Source organism: Myotis myotis, unplaced genomic scaffold (genome assembly GCF_014108235.1).
Source record: "Myotis myotis isolate mMyoMyo1 unplaced genomic scaffold, mMyoMyo1.p scaffold_m19_p_4, whole genome shotgun sequence".
Lineage (NCBI taxonomy): Eukaryota > Metazoa > Chordata > Mammalia > Chiroptera > Vespertilionidae > Myotis > Myotis myotis.
The window spans coordinates 59,199,232-59,205,826 of NW_023416346.1; the positions used below are offsets into that span (position 1 = coordinate 59,199,232).

At 46.2% G+C, this 6,595-nt stretch overlaps 1 pseudogene; it reads right to left on the reverse strand.

The window, feature by feature from the left end:
• Positions 1-2,350: 2,350 nt before the first annotated feature.
• On the reverse strand, positions 2,351-3,724 carry LOC118653422 (annotated as a pseudogene).
• Between the last annotated feature and the right edge of the window lie 2,871 nt (positions 3,725-6,595).

Sequence of the window (6,595 nt, forward strand, 5' to 3'; positions counted from 1 at the left end):
CTACCATATGATACAGCAATCCCACGTCTGGGTACATTTCTGAGGGAAACAATATCACTGTTTCAAAGAGATATCTGTACCTCCATGTTCATTGCAGCATTACCCAAGTGTTCTCGAGAGATGAATGGATTTTAAAAATTATATATATACCCATTTATATATAACTTTACACAAAACAGTGACACATTGTGGATGTATTTGTTTCTCAACAATCACTCGTGGATTTTCTGAACCCCAAATGCGACAATTTTGTCAATTAACCAAGCTGTCCACAACGTGTCACTGTTTGGTGTGGATTTTGGGCTGGAGGCATCATCGGACCATTCTTCTTCGAAAATGTGGCTGCTCAGGCAATAACAGTTAATGGTGCTCGCTATCGTGACATGATAATCCATTTACCCTATATGCTATTCCATACATAACCCTATACTGTATACTTTATGAATCAATAAAAAATTTACAATTTTTAATTATAAACCTGTGTTTTCTATCAAAATTACTTCTTGCGTAAATTTTGGTGCCGAAACCGGTTTGGCTCAGTGGATAGAGCGTCGGCCTGCGGACTGAAAGGTCCCAGGTTCAATTCCGGTCAAGGGCATGCACCTGGGTTGCAGGCATATCCCCAGTAGGAGATGTGCAGGAGGCAGCTGATCGATGTTTCTCTCTCATCGATGTTTCTAACTCTCTATCTCTCTCCCTTCCTCTCTGTAAAAAATCAATAAAATATATTTTAAAAAAAATTTTGGGACATCCTTTTTATATATATATATATATAACTAGTATATGTGTGTGCCTATATATATATGTGTGTGTGTGCCTATATATATATGTGTGTGTGTATATATATATATATATATATATATATATATATATATATACTGAGTGGCCAGTTTATTATGACCACCCCACCAGTACTTTGTTGGGTCACCTTTTGCCTTCAATATTGCGGCAATTCTTCTTGGCATTGACTCCACTAGATGTTGAAAGGTGATGCGAGGAATCTGACACCATGCCTGATGAATAGCACTGTCTAGTTCTGTGAGATTTGATGGTTGTGGAACCAGCTGCCTGATGGCTCTTTTAACTTCGTCCCACAAATGCTCAATTGGATTGAGATCTGATGACTGTGGGGGCCACCTAAGCAAGGTAAAGTCTCCCTCATGTTCTTGAAACAGCTCCTGCACAATACGAGCACCGTGGCATGGCGCATTGTCTTGCTGGAAGAAGCCATCTCCATTGGGATGCGCCATCAACATGATAGGATGAACTTGATCAGCAACAATACTTAGGTATGTTGTGCTATTCAGACGTTTATAATGATATGGCCCTCTAGCAACTGCAGCAGGAAATTATAGCTAATTTGCCTATAAGCATCAGGTGGTCATAATAATCTGGCCACTCAGTATATATAGACATACATACATACATACATACATACATATACATATATATTTAAGTGATTGGTTTTTTCATATTGATTGTATAACCAGCTTCATTATGAAATTCCTAAACTTTCAAATAGATTTTAGCTGGTTCTTTTAAATAATTTTGCCTCCTCCTGTCTAATATTACTATCACATCTCTTTCAATTACACAATTGCATTAACTAGTACTTATAGAACAACTAGGAGCCAGGTGCACAAAATTTGTGCACGGGTGCGGTCCCTAGGCCTGGCTGGTGGTCCCTAGGCCTGGCCAACAATCAAAGCGTGAGTGTCTGGCATGGAAGGGCAAATTCCAGCTGACCTCTGGGCCCTGGGCAGCACCTGGGCTCCCAGGCCCCCATGTGTCCTCTTCCACCTGAGTCATTGGGGCCTCACACTGCTCCCTCAGCACCCAGGAGTCAGACGGTGGCCCGCGGCCCCCCCCCCCCGCCACTGCTGCTACTGGTTGCTGTCTGCGGGGCAATTGGCAGGGTGATCAGGCCCCACTCACACCTACCTTGGCCTGGTGTCACCGCTCACCTGCTTTGCCATCCTGCCACGGTCCCACTCTCATTGGGGCCCATCAGGGCCAGCAGTGCCTCCACTGTCTCCCACTACCAGCACCACATTGTTGATGCCTGCCATGTTCTGCGCCACTCCCTAGTGGTCAACACACATCATAGCGAGCAGTCGAACTCCTGGTAAAACTCCTGGTCAAGGGGACAATTTGCATATTAGGCTTTTATTATATAGGACTAGAGGCCCGGTGCATGAAAATTCATGTACTGAAGAGGGGTCCCTCAGCCAGGCCTGCCCCCTCTCACAGTAGGGAGCCCTCAGGGGCGGGAGGCAGCCCTGTGATCAGGAGAAGGCGATGCCCCATCACAACCGACAGTCAGACATGCCTCTCACAATGTTGTTTGTTGTTGCTGCTGCTGCTGCTGCTGCTGTTGCTCTGTGGCATCTCTCTGTGCTGTGGTTCATACTCGTCATGCTGAGGTTGCGCCCTGGGTTCATGATGTTAAAGGCCTGGCCCTGGGGGTTCAGGCCTCCCATTGCTTGCTGCTGCGGAGGGACAGCAGGTCATGGCCCGCTGGTTTGCATGGCATTCAGGTTCAGCAGGCTGGGCTAGAGCTGAAGGCAGGGCTGGCTGGCCACTTACTTGGTCGTGTGCTATTTGATGGGAGCTGCCATCAGCTGAGGCTTTGACTTGAGGATGTTGAGCATGTGCTGCTGCTGGGGGAGCTAGGAGACTTCAGGGTCCACAGCAGGTCCTGCAGGGCACCTGAAGAGATGTTCTGAGGTGGCTGCACCTTGGGTCTGCATAGACATCATGGGTCTGGGTATGCCTCACATTGACTGCTGCTGGGGGATGGGTGTTGGCTGCCACTGCCAGGGCTCAGGGGCAGAATAACAGGCCCACTGACCTGGTTGGGTCACATTTAGGCCCATGGGGGCCATCTGGCCCTCAGGGGTCACTGTGCCTCAGGGTCATACCATTGTTGGTGCTCACCCAGTACAGGTGCTGCTGCTGCTGCGGCTCAAGTGCAATCTGCCTGGTGCCTCCACTGCTGCAGGTGGGCCTGAGCAGTAGGCGGTGGGGCTGGCACCTGGTTGGTGGGCTTCCCAGTGCAAACTGTGGTGGGGGGCTGAGTTCTGGCCACGCTGGAGAAGCTGGCTAGTGACATGCTCACAGGCAAGGTCTGGGGCATAGTCGGGGCTGCGGTGTCCAGGGTGTGCTGGGATGCAGTGTGGGAGACCTGGGTGGTGCTGAAGGAGGGGAAGGCAGACTTGGCTGAGGCATGGTGTGGGTGTTGATGGTGGCATCTGCTGGCGCATGAGCTAAGCGTGCTGCCAGCAGTGCTGTATCTTCTGCTGGCTGAGCTTCTGCTTGATGTTAAGGTAGTAGGGAATGGGGCATGTGTTTTTTGGCAGTGTTTGGCATGGTAGCAGCAAAGGGCCACGAACTGCTTGCACACTCCACAACTTCCATTGGTCTTGTGCTGGCAGCCCTTGGTGTGCTGCACAACCCATCTCATCTTCTGGCAGGACAGCTGTGGGCACTTGGCATTGCGGCACTGGCGGGCATGCCTCAGGGACTGGATGCAGCACTGGATGGCCTGGCGCCACCACTCCCAGAGGCTCCTGAACTGCGGCTCACCCGCCACCCCTGCGGGAGCAGAGGCAGCCCTGCCTCCTCTGCTCCAGCTCCCGTAATGGCCCGCCTCCTCCGCTCTGGCTCCCATGGCAGCCTGCTTCCTGCACTCCAGCTCCCCTGCCTCCTCTGCTCTGGCTCCCATGGAGGCCCACCTACTCCACTCCGGCTCCCCTGCTTCCTCCACTCTGGCTCCCCTTCCTCCTCTGCTCTGGCTCCCCTGCTTCTTCCACTCCGGTTCCCCTGCCTCTTCTGCTCTGGCTCCCATGCCTCCTCCACTCCAGTTCCCCTGCCTCCTCCACTCTGGCTCCCCTGCCTCCTCCACTCTGACTCCCCGGCCTCTTCCGCTCTGGCTCCGCAGCGGTGGTTACCACCTCTTCCCCAATGGCTCCCTTGGCGTCAGTGCTGTTTCCTGAACAGCCAGCAGAAGTGCTCTCAGGACCCCCTCCTGCCCAGACTTGCCAAGAAACAGGCTGTTTTGGAGCCAACTTTTACTGTACTTGCTGCGGTGATGAAGCAAGTATTCTTCCAGGTTGCTCACGCTGTCTGCTCAGCAGCCGACCTCTGGGACTGGAGGACTAGGGCAGGGCTGAGAGGACTGGGCGCCACCATCTTGTGGCTATGGGCGCCACCATCTTTGTGATGGAGTGATGGTTAATTTGCATATTGCCCTTTTATTAGGTAGGATGTTAAATAATTATGGAAAAACTGGCATTCTTGTCTTTTTCCTGATTTTTATTGGAATGTTTCTAGTGTTTGTGCCTTAAGTATGAGGGTTTCTTGTTAAAATTTTATATTTTAATCATATTAAAGAAATATCGACCTATTCTTACTCCAATAAGTTGTATCCAGAAGGTATCTTGCTTCAAGTACAATTTAATTAAGATTATGGCTTCATTTTTTCTAAAATTCTATCTACTATACCCTTCTTTACATATCAGCTTCATCCTCAAGTTGGCCACTCTGATGGAACCAAAGTAACTGCAATAGTTCTGGGCCTTACATCAGCACATCTTTAGCAGTCAGAGTTACAGTTGGAAAAATAATCCAACTCAATTAGTTCAAGAGACTTCAATGCAGAGACTATTCAAAGAGGTGTATGCAAGGTTAAGAGACAAAATAGGGGATTCAGCAGCATCCAAGTAGTAGGAAGCTGTTACTTTGGGCCTAAAAGGGCAAAAGGAAGAAATAGTGCTACTGGAGCCTAGTGGGAGCTAGAACCATGGAGGAAGGACCTTCTGGTAGGAGCTAAATGCTTGGCCCACCACTGCCAATATATTTATTCATATTCATATTTATTGGCAGCCACTGCCTGAATTATGATGGGGGCAGGGAAGAAATACCTTGTCTTCTCTCTTCTGCCCTCCAAAGTTCTGTCAGTGCATTCCACTGCCTAACCCAAAAAGACTTCAACCAGGAATGGAGTCTAGGAGATATAATCCATAAGGGTCAGCATCTCACATCATAGAACAGGACAGAGAGAGCAAGAAATTGATCAATAAGTGGAACAACGCAAAGAATAATCAACACAATCCACTCCTTTTGTCACTTAGCAACCATTATTGCTATTTATTCCAATGAAGAAACTCTCCAACAGGGAGGCAGGGACAAAAAGTCCCATCAGCCACTGTACTGTCATGGAGTGATACTAATTATTATTCTTCAACAAAACCTAATTTATAACAATCATATCCAGTATTTTCCATATATCAGAGAAAGGAAGAAAAACATAATAAATTATCAACAAATACACCTAGTTGCTACTGTTCCCTATGTAGTTGATCAGGAAGCCAAAGTCAATAATCATTAGTTCATTCTTTCACCACCCATTTCATATTCTCCTTAGCTAGTCAAAGTTCTTTCCCAATGTAGTGACCCTAACCTTCCATGCTGAATTTATTAAATTTCTGTTCTTTCCCATTGACCAGGATTATTAGACAAGTGAGTATTAAAATGTTCCCCAGTGACTCTCTCTGGGCTCTAAGCATAATTCTCCTTGTTCTCATTATATAACAGCAACCTTGTTTCCCTTGGTAATGGGATTCAATCACTCCAGCTAATACGGTAACCTCTTTCTCTGCCTATCAGTTCAATAGCATCAGGAAAACAAAATGGCTAATATGCAGATTTAGCTTTCAATTTAGTGGAACCATGGTTTTACTCCCTGGTGGAAGTATTCATTCGTTGTAAAAGCAGAACCTCCAAAACTGCTCAGCCCAAAGTAGTGGAGATAAAAAAAAAAAAATTCTTTATTGGGTTGCTTGGTATAATAATGAAAGGGGATACTCCCTCTTCCACCTTTTTATTTCCAAACCTATGTATCCTCATTATGAGGGACATAGCACCATATATTGATCACTGGTTTTAAAGTAGCTATTGTATTCTCACAGTATAGCATTCTCAACCTGGAACAGATGATCCCAATAACTAAATCTTCAGTAAGCTATTTACTTTTCTATCAGGTAAGCTGCTTCTACATGTTGGAGTAACTGATGAAAACTACTGAATCTTTGGCTACATCTTCATAATTTTACTTACTTACCACAAATGAGTTCCTTTGTCAGAGACAATGTTGTATAGGATACGATGATGATAATCAAAGCATTCTGTAAGTCCATGGATGGTGTCACTGGCAAAATTTTTGTGAGTAAAAAAGGTAAATGTGTGTCTGAAATACACCTTTATTTTTATGAGAAAAAAAATCTTTTCTCATCATGATGAAAGGTATCTTGTATAATAACTCTACCACCATGGGGAAATGACTGGTATCCCATGGAATAATGCCTTGTATTGAATGGCTCATCAACTTATTTTGTTGTCAAGTTGGCATTCAGCAGTGTTAATACAATATTAGCCTTGGTGAGTGGAAGTCCATGATGTTGAGCTCATGCATAGCCTCCATAACACTGATGCTAGTCTAACGAAGATAGAAAATAAAAAATAGAGACAATTATCACTATTCTATTATTTTACTACACTAGTGGCCCAGTGCACCTAATTCGTGCACATTGAAAGG